Here is a 16,078-nt window from a genome sequence, read left to right on the forward strand (position 1 = left end):
CCTAGATTTTTGTTTCCTGATATTGCAATCTAATTGGAGACGAACAGCCAATCAGAATTATCCTTTTGATTCTGCGATTGGTTGGTTTTGTGGCACACTTGTAACGCTGTGAAAATCTGAGCGAACGAATGTCTAGAGTTGGTAGCGCGAGAGAAAGAGAGGTTGAGAGCGAGGGAGACAGGACCGGAGGCGCAGCTTTTACCTGCGAGCAGAGAAAGACATGCAAATACATTTATTGTGCCTGAAATAGGTTTTTGTTTACTCAAACTAAATTATTTTTTGCGAGTGTTAATTTCTGTTCAAAATGTAATGTAATGTGCTTGCAAAATATAGTTCTCTGCGCTCAAAACATACAATTACTCGCTCAGGAATGTGACACATATATAACGCCATAGTTTTCGTGCATCCTAAATTCCTCAAACAAGTGTTTGTATAATGAAGATTTTTGCACGAAAACAAAGATTTTGGAAATTTTGTAATTTTTTCTAAAAATAGCTCCATGGAGTTCAAGATGAGACCTATGTTCCCTCAAAAGTTGGTATATTAACTTCTTACTTTTTTCGGAATTAAAGGCGCGTTAGGGGGGCGCTATGGACGCCCTGGCAACACCGAGGCCAAGCACTACAAAACTTTGCAATTTTCACCAGTTGTGACAAATTTGCTTTTATGAGTTTTCGTGCGACTAACGCCCCAAAAATGCGACAAAGAACTACCGGAAAAATAATAATCTGACGAAAAACAATAGGTTCCTTCGCACTTTCAGTACAAGGCACCGTTAAGGGCCGCCGCTACGTACTTTCGGGCCATAATTATTCCTTCAGTTTCAATAGGGCCTTCGCCGCTTTCGGCGCTCGGGCCCTTATAATAATAATAATAATAATAATAAATAATAATAATTCCTTCAGTTTCAATAGGGCCTTCGCCGCTGTCTGCGCTCGGGCCCTAATAATAATTCATTCAGTTTCAATAGGGCCTTCGCCGCTGTCGGCGCTCGGGCCCTAATTACAGATTTTAACGTGTAACTGTGCAGAGACACTGGGTAAAAGCAATTGGAACAGTTGTAAACTATAACCATCAACATATATGTACATGCAATAATCAGAGCAGCTGAAGCAGAGGAAGGGAAATGTTACAGACGCATGGGGATCAGCAAATTATTATTATCGTCCGCCAGAGCTCATAGGGCTTGTGCTTGTGTTAGTGACTAAGAGCGTATGTGTATGTGTTGGGGCGTGCGAGTGAGAGTGCATGTGTGGCTGCGCTTCTATCTCGGAGGCCTATCATATGAATTAACAAAAGACTCACGGAGGTCTGTGTTGAAACTTTGACCTGAAAACAGCTTCATAAAATAGGTGTTTGTCAAATTAGACAGTATAAATGTCTAATGATAAAAGAAAGAAAAAACATGACGCTTCTTGGCGGATAGCCAACTCTATGACGTGGCTGCGCTAGTGATTAACAGAAGTGTATGTAAAGAAAAAAAATATTTAAAAAAGAATTAAAATTAAAATAAAAAAAAATAATTATTCAACACACACTAAAAGCACCAGCAATATTACGTGAGCGCAAACAAACATCCTTATTTTTCATCAGGGTGCTTTGTGCGCGAGCTTACGTAGCCTGTGTGTGTTAGTGTGCGCCCATGAATGCGAGCGTGCGTGTGGCCGCGTGTATGCATTCGCTAAGTAGCACATCCAATAAATAGAGAAGAGCTATTATTAGATGCGCGGCGCCTAGAGTGTAAAAAACAGAAGTATTAATCAAGGTCCATGGCAAAACTATATCCAGAATTACCAGGTTTACACATACCATGTTTGTCCAATAGCCTTAAACTATGAGAGAAAAGTGTAACGTCATCAGTACATACTAATAAAAATTAAATGCGCATAATAAGCACCGAAAGTGACAGATTTATAATGTTTGCAACGCCGTTCAACAGGAGGATCCACAGCTGACAACAAACGCGGGGTAGCAAAAAACACAAAGCTCACCAGTAACAAGGTAGCTGCTACCGCTTCAGAGAGGTTTTAACGCCGACAAAGTCAATGCTTCATGAAGTGGAGGAAGTACCTGGCCGGTTATTTTGAAGAAAGGCTGATACTTCTTCAGGGGAGAAAAAAAGCAATTTCTGACCGTTTTTGTCAGTGACTTGGAGTTTGGCAGGAAAAAACATCCGATAACCGAATCCGGCGTTCCTCAGCTGTGACTTCACCGTGTAGTAAGCTGCTCTTTTCTTGGAGACCTCGGCGCTGTAGTCGGGGTAGAAGTGTATCTCGGATCCGCGGAAATAGAGGAACCCAGCCTCTCTAGCCAGCTTCAGAATGCGCTCCTTGTCCTGATAACGGTGAATCCGAGCGATGAACGGGCGCGGAGGGCCAACCTGTTTCATGCGGGAGTTACCTACTCTGTGCGCCCCGTTGACGGATGGGGGTGAGGGAAAAGCCTCCGAGCCAAAGGTTTCTCCCAGAAATATCTCCATGAAAGCGGTTGGATGAGAGCCTTCAACTTTTTCAGGTAAGCCAAATATTACAAGGTAATACAAATATTGTTGCGCCTCGATCTATTTTCAAGATCATCCGTCTTAAGTTTGAGGGTCTCGTTCTCTCTGGACAGGGCCTTACAGGTTGACTCGAGGGTTAGCAGCCTGGTCTCCACATCGTTAAGAGATGTTTCCATTTGTTGGATAGTCTGGTCGTGCCGGTCAATAATTGCTCGGGTAGCCGAGAGTTGGACAGATAGTTTGGCCACAATGCGGTCTTCCATTGAGTTGAGAAGTGTCTCCATGTCGGCCAAGGTTAGCGGCGCGTTGCTAGTAGCATGCTGTTCGTGTTGGTTAGCTTGCGTTTCAACATCTTGGTTCTCTTCAGAAGTGTCCTCTGTGGGTTGGACTTGCTTTTTGGACGGTTTCCCCATTATTAGTACGTTTTTACACAGGCTTGCACAAGTTAACTGTGGTATAAAGAAACGTGTATTAATCGAATTTAGGCAGGATTACAACAGAGCTCTCCCAGTTTGCGACCTACTCCGTCATCGCTCAAACCGGAAGTCTCTTCACTGAACTTCTCAGTAAAATCTGACTCAAAGACCTTGAGTATATCTGCTGGAGTGATCATTTCCTTGACTTGAGTTCTACAAACAAAATGGACCTCAGACTTGAACTCAGTAGAGGGCATGGTAGCTGGCTGAACTTTCTTTATGATGATACAGTGGCTCACACCGATTTCATCCTCATGATCATAATCAACTTCAGTGCTGCTGTAGCCGATAATGCTCCAACCCAACACAGACCTTTGTGCATATGGCTGGTTTTCATCGCCCATGATGACATCTCTGGGAAGTAAGGCTTGTGGACAGTTATAGCCGATTAACAATCTTACTGCACAGTTGAGCTCAGGAGACATTTCATCTGCCAAATGTTCTGAGGCTAGGACTTTGCAGTTGTGCTTCTGGGTATATGGGATCTGTTTGCTGGTATGTAATCTCTGGTATAAGTTGTTGGGAGTTTGATTTTAGTGTCAGAGCTGATGCCTCTTACCTGTAGTGTTACATGTGCCTCTTGTGTCTTGTTTCTTTCTCTCCTGCATGTCAAGCTCCTTCAAACGAAGCTGTCTGTCAACCTCAATTTTACGGGATTGGATCTCATAGTCAAGCTCCTTCTCCTTTACCGCCAAGCGACGCATTTCAAGTTCTACCTCCTTCAAATGGAGATGTACCTCCGCATCATCTTTCCTTGAAGGAGAACTCATGGTGGCAACAGAGATGTCAGAAGGCAACACTCCTTTAACAATTAAGGCAGCCACCAACTCAGACTTTAACACGTTCTTTTTCGCCTGTTTAGGCACAGCGATACCAAAATAATCGGCAATAACAACCAACTCTTTTGTACAAGGATGTAACTTATCAAGGCTTGGTTGCGCTACAAAGTCATCAACATTAAACTCCATTGTCCGGACCAAAAAAAGAACCTCCCCTGCAGTGTCAGAGAGAGAATAACGGGCTGGTAAAATATACCGCCCGAAAATTGTCACAGCACACAAAAACTCAAGGAGCAGCAGCACAAAAATCAATGGCATCCAAACGTGTGCAAGAATCACCAACAAGGCACACAAAAAAAAGGTAGGCAATGTGAAAACACGGCAAACAACACAAAGTATCACAGTAACTTTCCCTGCAGTGTCAAACCACTGGTCAATTAACACAGAGAGGAAACAAAACTATGATACAGTTTACCGACACAAGTAACTGTGCAAAAAGCAAAAATGCACAGTTACACGCTGAGGCAAAAAGCAAAAGCCATCAACGCTCCACCACACCACAAAGCCTACAAATACCATTCATTTGGGAAAAAAAAAAAACACATCCCGGCGAGCCCCCAAATATGTTACGGCCTCCATTAAAAGGAACAAATAAAGGCTCAAAAGGGAATGGAGGATGCAACATATATAAAGAGAAGGATGCCAAACACCAAGTTAACAATAATCCAACAAGCTTTATTAAATAATAAATACTCCCAAAAGTAACAAACAAAGAGAAACAAAGGGGGCGACCGCGCCAAACCAAGAACAAAAGATGGGAAGAACGCGACCAACCTCCCGTGGGTGCGTGCGGCTCCCTGCGTCTCCCCTAAACTAACTAAAAAGGGTAAACTAATTCTAGAACAAACAAAAAGAACGAATAACTGAACTACCAGTAATCTCCAGCCCAAACTAAAACAATAAACTAAAACAACAAAACTCCAGCACCTATGTGTGCATGGAGGTTGGGAAAAGAACAAACCTGCTTGTGGAAGAAAGAAAGATGAGGAGAAAACTCCTCACTGGTGTGCTGGTGTGCTGCCAGTGTGCTCTCTCGTGCTCTGCACTCTCTGCCTTCCTATCACCTCCCCCACTCTACCTGAGCACTGATTACTCTCAGGTGTGCAACTGGCAGAGGGAGGAGGGCAGAATGGGAAAGAGAGAGAGAGAAAGAAACAAGACACAAGAGGCACATGTAACAGTAGTCCTTGCACCTTTTGGCTATTCACCACTTTTGTTTTTGATGTTATCGTGGACACTAAGTTTTACTGGCTCTTTCTTGGCACCCTGCATCCTTCAGGATGAATGTTGTGTCGCTCTGACTATCAAGTAAAGCATACACTAAAACTTCCTTGTCTGGTTCCGTTGTCGTGGATACATACACACAGAAAAATAATGGTTCTTTAACGGTTCTTCAAAGGACTCAATGGTTCTTCAAAGAGCCATCACCAATTGAAGAACCTCTATATTTAGAGAATGGTTCTTCAAGCATTTTATATGGTTCTTTCAAGTAGGTTCTTGGTAGCCAAAAACAATGAAGTTAAGGCAGTAACTAGGATTATTTTCATGATTGATTAATCTGCAGATTTTCTCGATTGTTTGGTTTGCATATAAACATCAGAAAGCAGTGAACAATGCCCAGCGCAGTTTCCCAAATCACAAGTGTTTGGCGTGGTTGGTTTACTGCAGTGGTAAAAGTACTCTGAGCTTAGTGAGTAATAGGACTAGAAATACTTGGTAAATTACCTGCATTCAAAATGTTACTTAAGTAAAAGTACAATTATTGATGGATTAATGTAAATGTCACTTACATTTTGCAGCTGAACAAGGTGGGTGTAATTGTATTTACTTGTAACTAAAGATACCAAATAAATGTAGTGAAGTATTAAAAAAGAATTACACAATAAGTAGGCCTATACTGTACAGTAATTGAGTAAAAGTTAGTTTATGTTATTTTCCCCTCATCAATACTTCACAGACGGACGCGCACACACACACACACACGCACGCACGCACGCACGCACGCACACACGCACACACGCACACACACACACGAGTCATGACATGGTATGGGAAGAGTAAAAAACTTTTGTATCATTACATAAGATCATATCATATGTGTACAGGTTTAGCTTAGTTTAAAAACAGTCTAACCATTTTCTTTTTATAATAATAGCCTGTTGATTTAGGTTCGTTTTATTCAAGTAAGAGTGAGAGCTCCGTCAGCGAGCTTGTTACACCAGCAATCTGTTACCTCATGTTACACACATGTCACGCCACTTATACAAAATCTAACTAAAGGTCTTATAAAGCTAACAACGGTTTCCGATTTCAAGTTAATGAATATTTGTGAAGACAAAGTGTTTCGTTAGCTGTGACTGTCCCTTCAATCCTAGCTACAAATCACGGATAGTTAGCTTCCTTTTCGCCTTAATTCGATTATATTACAGTTTGAATTTCGTCACGCCACTTACACAACATCTAACTATATGTCTTATAAACCTAACAACGGTGTCCGATTTCAAGTTAATGAATATTTGTGAAGACTAGGTGTTTCGTTAGCTGTGACAGTCCCTTCAATCCTAGCTACAAATCACGGATAGTTAGCTTCCTTTTCGCCTTAATTCGATTATATTACAGTTTGAATTTCGTCACGCCACTTACACAACATCTAACTAAATGTCTTATAAACCTAACAACGGTGTCCGATTTCAAGTTAATGAATATTTGTGAAGACTAGCTAGGTGTTTCGTTAGCTGTGACTGTCCCTTCAATCCTAGCTACAAATCACGGATAGTTAGCTTCCTTTTCGCCTTAATTCGATTATATTACAGTTTGAATTTCGTCACTCCACTTACACAACATCTAACTAAAGGTCTTATAAAGCTAACAACGGTGTCCGATTTCAAGTTAATGAATTTTTGTGAATTCCAGAGGAATTCTAAGAGGAGGCTAGCTAGCTCTCATTGATAGAGCTACATCCAGCCGCAGGTGCCATCAATGAGACTCGCGGACAAGCGGCGTTTATTTCCCCAATCGTTTGTTTAAATAACTCAACACATTATAATTACACACATTTAAAAGAGTAACTGGAACCTGTGGTAACAGATTGCTGGTGTAACAAGCTCGCTGACCGCGCTCTCACTCACACATACCGGGCATTTAGCTAGCAGGAAGAGGGGAGCTGCAGGCCCTGGAGCTCTGTCAGAGCCGCGGCGTTTAGTGGTCCATTAGCGGTGTTACCGGTGACTCTGCGCGGGTATGGCTGCCAGCCGTAACGGAGCTCACAGCAGGCCGGGCGGCGAGGCAACAACCCAGGCAGCACCGGCTGCTTAATTCTGACCCACAGTCGGACAAAATCTGCAATTAGCCATAAATTTTTGTAAAACGGCCCATATCTGAGCATTACATAGTTGATTTCTCGCATAAAAAAGTTTCAGAAGTGAATTTTGTAATGGACCTAATCTAGCTAGATTCAGAAGACTACCTGATCTCAGGTCAGTTGTGTATGTAAATGTTGGGGCGTGACTGTTCTCTTAAGGTTCCGGATTTTGAGACGCTTGCGTAAGCAACTCAGCTTTGTTGAGATTCGTCCGTTTTCAGCGGCAGTTTCAAAATATGAGATTTTCATAGTAAAGGGGTGTCAATGGGATTTTGAGCTTCTATGTATGTCCTTTTTACCCACTGAACTGTCGTTATTCAACTATGACAGGGTAAAATCGGTTTTGCATTCTATCACCCCTTTAAACAGTGTATACAGTGAATAAACTCTCTAACGTTAGCTACATCATACGTTACATTAGCTAACGTAACTTTGCTAACTAGCTAGCTTATGAAAGGTAGCTAACTGACGTGTAACTTAATTAAAGTTATGTCAAAGTAGGAGTCGTTAAAGGGGTGATAGAATGCAAAACCGATTTTACCCTGTCATAGTTGAATAACGACAGTTTGGTGGGTAAATAGGACATACATAGAAGCTCAAAATCCCACTGACACCCCTTTACTATGAAAATCTCATATTTTGAAACTGCCTCTGAAAACGGGCGAATCCCAACAAAGCTGAGTTGCTTGCGCAAGCATCTCAAAATCCGGAACCTTAAGAGAACAGTCACGCCCCAACATTTACATAGGCTACACAACTGACCTGAGATCAGGTAGTCTTCTGAATCTAGCGAGGTCCGCAGAATCTCTGCTATTCCATTACAAAATTCACTTCGAACACTTTTTTATGCGAGAAATCCACCATATAAAGCTCGAATATGGGCCGCTTTACGAAAATGGATGGCTAATTGCAAATTTTCTCCGACTGTGTGTTGGAGTTTAGTGCCGGTGTTGGTGCTGCCGGGTTGCTACATCGCCGAGCTTGTTACCTCGCAATCTTTTACCGCCAGCCGCGGGGTTCCAGTTAATCTTATAATGGGTATGTGTGTTGAGTTATTTAAACAAACAATCAGGAAAATAAACGCCTCTTGTCCGCGAGTCTCATTGATAGATCCGCGGTGAGATGGAGTCCATCAATGAGAGCTAGCTAGCCTCCTCCTAACTCTGACATTCACAAAAATACATTCAATTGAAATCCGAAATCGGACAAGTGTTAGCTAAGCTTTGTAAGACCTTGAGATACCTGTAATATTCATGCCGTGACGAAATTCAAACTGTAAATATACTTTAGTTATGCGAAAGTGAGCAAGCTGCGGTATTTCCCCATTGTAATGAATGGGACATATAGCAAGCAGCTGTTCGTCCTACAAAGACGCCTTGCGTTCATAAAAATGCCTTAAAATCAAATCGGACACAACGGTTAGCTTTATAAGACATTGGGGAATGATGTTGTATAAGTGGCGTGACGAAATTCAAACTGTAAATATAATTTAGTTATGGCGACAATGTAGCTAGCTAGCTGCGATATTTCCCCATTGTAATGAATGGGACATATAGCAAGCAGCTGTTCGTCCTACAAAGACGCCTTGCGTTCATAAAAATGCCTTAAAATCAAATCGGACACAACAGTTAGCTTTATAAGACATTGGGGAATGATGTTGTATAAGTGGCGTGACGAAATTCAAACAGTAAATATAATTTAGTTATGGCAAAAGTGTAGCTAGCTAGCTGCGGTATTTCCCCATTGTAATGAATGGGACATATAGCAAGCAGCTGCTTGTCCTACAAAGACGCCTCGCGTTCATAAAAATGCCTTAAAATCAAATCGGACACAACGGTTAGCTTTATAAGACATTGGGACATTCAAAAACGTAAATGTATTATTTATAGATATATTTATGCCGGCAGCTGGCCGCGGAGCCCCGTATGCAGTATCCACAAAGGGTGACTTTCGCGTTGGTATGGAGCCCAGCAGGCTGTCGCTTTCTCGTCAGACTGTGTGGAGCTCCTAAAGTCCGACACGTCTTACCAAATTTGCAATTAGCCATCAATTTTTGTAAAACGGCCCATATTTGAGCTTTATATAGTTGATTTCTCGCTTAAAAAAGTCTCAGAAGTGAATTTGGTAATGAAACATTGCAGTGTCTGGAATATGAGATTCCGTCGCTTCTCTAATGTATGTGTATTGGGGATTCGCTCAACCAATCAGCGCGCGTCTCTAATGTCTGCGTATGGCAAGTCGCTCAACCAATCACCGCGCAGCTCATCTAAATATTCATGACCATACCATATTTGGAAGAAAAGCTCTTGTTACAAATAGGGCCAAAACACAGGGATGCATAAGGGCCCATAAAATATCAACCAGGCCATTTTCAGCCCAACCAATGTTACATACCCCATTAGGAGACCATAAGGAACAGTGTGAAATACCCTATATAATCATTCTATCACCCCTTTAATGGAGACATTTCAAGGCTGTATTCTTGTTATCTTCTAGCTATGTCTGTTTGCACGTTCAAATTCATGTTATCTAGCTAGCTAGCTAATAAGTTATCGACTTTCTTTTTTTATTAAGATATATCTGAGTCATTGTATGTTACATTGGCTGGCTGGCTAGCTAGGTTAGCTAATGCTACGACAAATGTTAGCACGCAAAAACGTAGCTAACATTGATTTAGCTCGGTTTAAGGAGAGGTTAATGAATAAAACGTTATTAACGTTAGCTAATCCGCCGACCGTTAGTAGCGTACGGACATTGCCAAAGGTAAATTATTTTTGGATATTTTAATTTAGAAGTTGAAGAATGGGCGGCAAAGGTTTTTTTCACCGTCCTCAGCCTAACGTTACGAATGACCTGTGTGTGTGTTTGTGTGTGTGTGTGTGTTAGAAGACGAACACCGCCATTTTGCTTGCTGAAAAGTGAACATGTAGAAAAAGGACAATTTGTATTCAGCTATCAAGTAGCCTATTTTGAATGCTCATGTTTCCATATTGCATGTGTTTTTAATTGTTTGTGTAATGTTACTAAAAGTAATTTATTAAATACTTTATGTAGTTTTTAAATGAAAAATGAAATGCTGACAAAGACAGGCAGACACATCGCAGGTTCCCGCCCTGGCGGGGCGGATAGGGTTGGGGGACTTTGTTAGCATTACATTTTGCATTTTTTATTTAAAATGAACTACACAAAGTACTTGATACATAACTTTGTCGTAAACTCTCATTTATACACAACTCCCTGGAAGTTATCTCAGTCATTTTATTTTTAACAATGAATATACAGAACAAATGTATAGAGTAGATTACACACATTTTTACAGAGGGAATTTTGGACAGTCGAGAAAAAGAAATCTATTGTGCGCTGTTTTTAGGTATAACCTTTTACATAAATCAGGCTTTTGAATGATATAAGAGCTAATCTCTAATTTAAAAACCTTAAGAATATAGCGAGGAAGGAAACTGGAAAGTTTGGTGTAATGTTATGTAAGTGCAAACATTACAATGAATAGGGGAATACATTTTAACTAACAGATATCAACATGACACTTCTTCCTTTTTACATGACATTACAAGACAATTATTTTCTGTATTGTAATTATTCTGAAATGTTTCTGTTTAAAGTGATGGTTTGGAGTAATTTCACCCTAGGGTCCTTTGCACCATGACCTCGAGCCAAACACACCGCCCCAGAAGCTTTTTTCACCTGGGTCTAACATTGGGAGCGTTAGCGTAGAGTAGCGTTATCAGCTGAATAGCTTAGCGCAGGGGTTAATGGACCCACGTTTGTATTTCGTAAATGACCCCACTAATAATGCCCGAAATGATATCATACGTCTACACTAGTACAAATAGGTTATGTACTCATAAAACAATGGATTGGAAAGTTTGTAAGTACAGCAGAAGTTTATGTAAATAACACTTGCCTGCTGGCTTCTGTTCTCTGCTGTTGTTGTTGCTGCTCTAAGACGAGTGCTTAGGGACATCTACAAATTACAACACCGAAAAGAGATGCAACAAAAATATTTTTTAATTTAACTTTTTTTTTTAAGTAAGTGCTGTAGTATAACTAGCAGGAGACAAGTAATAATTGAGGTAAGTTTGGAGACATTACCTTATTTATTCATTAAATTAATAAATATTTTTGTTGTATCTCTTTTCGTAGTAATTTGTAGACGGCCCAAGCACTCGTCTAACTGCAGGTAGCAGCAGCAACAGAGAGCAGAAGAGAGCAGGCAAGTGTTCATAAACTTCTGGTGTACTTACAAACTTTCCAATCCCAGCGCTTATACTGATGTACGAACCCAATTTGTACGTAACGCTAGTATCATTCGGGCGTATGTGGGGTCATTTACTAGATACAAATGTGGGGTCCATTAGCCTCTGCGCTAAGCTATTCAGTTGATAACGCTACTATACGCTAACTCTCCCAATGTTAGACCCAGGTGAAAAAAGCTTCTGGGGGGGTGTTTGGCTCGAGGTCATGGTGCAAAGGACCCTAGGGTGAAATTACTCCGAACCATCACTTTAAATGCAAACAAGGCATTATCTCTAACTTTTGGTCAATTAGACAAAGTAGGGTAAAAAAAACATCTAATTGTGTGGTTTTTTTTGTAATAGTCTGAAAGAAGACATGCTATGGGAGAAAAATAGCCCAAAAACTCAAATTTGAAAAATAATGGTTTTGCCTGTAGTGTTTCCCCTTAACCCTTGTATTGTCCTTCGTGTCACGGGAACTTGTTTAGTTTATTCACGTTTTGTATTAGCCTCGCGGCCTCGTCCTTCGGGTCCGGGGACCCTGGCTTATTGTGATTCTATGCATTTGCTACTGGCCTCGCGGCCTCTGTCCTTCGGGTCCCCGGGACCCTCGCTTATTTATGTTATTCCATGTCACCGCCTCGCCTCGTCCGCCCGGGTCCCCGGGACCCTGGCCTACTATTTGAAAGTCACCGACGAAGCTCAAACCGCCGCGCGACTCAAGAGGCTATTGCCTCACGCAGTCCGCGCAGTAGGACCGTGTGCAGCTCCTGCAGATGTATCTCTGGCAGCCACCGCACACGGTGTGTGTCTTGCGGTCCTTTTTCTTTGCACAGAGCTGACACCTCTTTCGCTTGCTGGGCACTCTCGGTTCCGCTTCCTCGTCGTCGTCGTCCTCCTCATCGTCTTCTTCCTCCTCGTCGTCGTCTCCTCGCTGGTCTTGTCGGGCTCGCGTGACACCAGTGCCTGACCTGGGCGCGCCTGACCTCGCCGCCACGGCTTGGACAAGCGCGGCAGACGTCTGTCGCGGAGGGAGATGCGAAGCGTCTCGATGAGCGGGTGGCGAAAGCCCTGCCCAGCTGCTCGAGGAAAGCCCTGCGCCTGTTGAGCTTGCCGCGCGCGCCACTCGGGCCTGAGCTCTCGCCAGATCACAAAGGCGTTGTAGGCGGACACGTCGAGAATGTTGTGGAACACGCGAGGGCCAGCGCGCCCGTCTTCCCTGCGGCAGCTATGCGTGCCCGACGAGCTTGTCCAGGTTGTCCGCCGCCCCTGGTGCTGTTGTAGTGCAGGATGATGTCGGGCTTGGCGGCCCTGGAGGCGCTGACCCGCGCCGTCGTGTCAGCGTGCTCAGCAGCACCACGTTCCTGTTTTTCTTGGGCGACAAGGACACCAGCGTGACGGTGGGCGTGAAGGCAAACTTGGACCGAGAAGACGCGGCCCCTTGGGGTTGTCGAGCAAAGCGCGCGCAGCTCGGGCTTGTTTTTGCGGTCGTGCCCACCACGGTGAGGCGCCTCGTGGAGGAGCCCGGGCCAGCCTTCGTAAGGAGGTGAAAAAGTTGTCACATGTGACGTTGCGCGGGTCCCGCCAGGCCCGCGGTCAGGTCCATCACCACGCGGGCCTCCTGATTCCTCCGGGCTCGCCGACTCGAACTTGCCGGTGTAGACCTGCATGTTCCGCACGGCGTAGCTGGAGCCGGCGTCGCAGGCCACCCACGACTTGAGTCCGTACCTGGCGGGCTTGCTGGGCATGTACTGGCGGAAGGAGCATCGACCTTGGTGTCGATGTCGGTGTCGTCAAAAACGGAGAATGAGAAGGAGGAAGGGAAAGGACTCGGCGGGAGAGGAACCAGAGTGCAAAGACGAAATGAGAAGCAGAAAGAGATAAAAATAAACAAGGATACCAAAAAGAACAATAAAAAATTTAAAAACATCCGTGTGCGCATACGCACACACACACACACACACACACATAAGCTTTGTAAACTACGGGGGTAGCACGCCACAGGGTCGAGAGTCGGGCAACTCCCGTCCGTTTGGAGGGCTTTTGAGCAGCAGCGCCGGCTGGATAAACAGCAGCAGCAGCAGCAGCAGCAGCAGCAGCAGCAGCAGCGGCCGGAGAAACCAAACTCTGGTCAGGTGGCCACACGCACACATTATGTAGCAGTACAGCGTCCGTGGGAGGGCTGCGCTGCAAGCTATCCGACCACTCTATCCGACCACTCTGTGAAAGACAACCGCCGCTGCTGCTGCTGCTGCTGCTGCTGCTGCTGCTGCTGCTGCTGCTGTTTATCCAGCCGGCGCGCTCGGATTGAGCCCCGCCGCCGATGGCCAGCGAGTTCCCAGACCCGACGACGACACTCACCTCGAAAGGGAACCAGCTGCTCGTCCACAGTCACGTCGGGCCGGGTTGTAAAGGCGAGGCAGACGGCCCGCACCAGCGTCCCACCGTCTCGTATGGCCGCCAGTTTGTCCGAGGCTCGTCTGGCGCCTCTCGTCGTGGTCGTCGAATCGCAGCAGTCGCGAAGCGCGTGGGAATCGCTTCAGCGACATTGTGGGGCGGAAATAATGGCCCTGCCGCTCTCCTCGTGCCACAGGCTCTCCAGGGCCTCGTTCCGGGACCTGTACACTCCGGCGAGGAGCAGCAGCCCGAGGTAGCCGCGCAGCTATCCGGCGTCCGTCATTTTCCAGTCGTTGCCGCATTTCCTGGGGCCCTCGGAGTTCGTTGCGGTCACCCGCGATCTCTAGTATGCGCCCGCGTGACCAACAGGTCGAACGTGGAGATTATGTCGCGACGGCGTGTTGCGTGCTCGGTTGGTCCGGGGCTCTGCGAAGCCTGTTGTTGCTCCTCGTCGTCCGCGTCTTGGTCATGTTGTTGTCGTTCATCGTCCAGTTGTTGGTCCTCTTCCTCCTCTTCGCCGTATTCGGCGGCGGAGTCGAGGGCGTCGGGGAATGATCGTCGTCGAGGACCATTCTATTTCACCGTTTTTGGACACGAACCTTTCGCTCTCCTCCTCGTCCTGCTCATCCTGCTCCTCGTCCTGCTCCTCCCGTCTTGGCCCTCTTTGTCTTTGTCTTGTTGTTGTTGTTGTTGTTGTTGTTGTTGTTCTTCTTCTTCTTCTTCTTCTTCTTCTTCTTCTTCTTCTTCCCTTTGCCGTACACCCTCTTGGGCTGCTGCTGCCATGTCTTCTCCTCGTTCTTCCTCGTTCGTCCCGGTTGTCAGTGGCGTCGTAGTCCTATTCTCCCGCGTCGTGGCGGCGGCATCGCGGCAGTCCTTTTCTCCGTGGCAGTCTTGTTTCTCCGTCGGCGTCGTGTTTGTCTCTGTCGTCTTCTGCGCGCTTTAACCGCCGGATGACCATTCGTCTTCCTCGGCAGAGTCGCTGTGGTCATCATCATCTTCTTCTTCTTCTTCTTCTTCTTCTTCCTCTTCTTCCTCTTCTTCCTCTTTTGTGTTTTCTTCTTCCATCTCTTCCACTTGGGGACATTGCGTGCTCGCGGCGTGCCTCACGCGTGCTATCGCGTGTTACGTGCTACGGCGTGCCGCGTGCTGCGCGATGCCTCGCGCATCAACGGAAACCGCGCACGTGCTGAGCGTGCCGCGCTTTGCCTCTTGTTCCGCGTGTTTGAGAAAACTATGCAGCTCCAAATTTAGAGTCACAGAGTACGGGCCATGCCGGCGTCACAACCGGCCGCTGAACCGAGTACAAAGAGTACAAAGGTCCAAAAGAAGAAGAAGAAGAGAGCAAAGATGACAAAACAAGAAGACGAATGTGAACAGTGTGTATAATGAAAGTGTTTAGTAGGACGGGGATGATGTTTGTCTCTTTCCCCCTTTTCTCCCTTACCATTTCTGTGTTACTACTACGAGCCAGGCCGGAGTCCCCTGAATACCACGGAATAAGGTATGGGTCAGAAAGACCCGAAGGCCAGGGCCGTGGTAGCAGAGAAATACCACGGAATAACGTGTGGGTCAGAAAGACCCGAAGGCCAGAGCCGCGGTAGCAGAGAAATACCACGGAATAACGTGTGGGTCGAGAAAGACCAGAAGGCCAGAGCGCGCGTAGCAGAGAAATACCACGGAATAACGTGTGGGTCAGAAAGACCGAAGGCCAGAGCCGCGGTAGCAGAGAAATACCACGGAATAACGTGTGGGTCAGAAAGACCCGAAGGCCAGGGCCGCGGTAGCAGAGAAATACCCGGAATAACGTATGGGTCAGAAAGACCGAAGGCCAGGGCCGCGGTAGCAGAGAAATACCAAGGAATAACGTGTGGGTCAGAAAGACCGAAGGCCAGGACGTAGCGGAGAAATACCACGGAATAACGTATGGGTCAGAAAGACCGAAGGCCAGAACCGCGGTAGCAGAGAAATACCACGGAATAACGTGTGGGTCAGAAGAAAGACCGAAGGCCAGGGCAGCGGTAGCAGAGAAATACCACGGAATAAACGTGTGGGTCAGAAAGACCGAAGGCCAGGACGGCGGTAGCAGAGAAATACCACGGAATAACGTGTGGGTCAGAAAGACCGAAGGCCAGAGGGCGCGTAGCAGAGAAATACCACGGAATAACGTGTGGGTCAGAAAAAACAGAAGGCCAGAACGCGCGTAGCAGAGAAATACCACGGAATACGATATGGGTCAGAAAGACCGAAGGCCA

This window comes from Perca fluviatilis, chromosome 21 (genome assembly GCF_010015445.1).
Source record: "Perca fluviatilis chromosome 21, GENO_Pfluv_1.0, whole genome shotgun sequence".
NCBI lineage: Eukaryota > Metazoa > Chordata > Actinopteri > Perciformes > Percidae > Perca > Perca fluviatilis.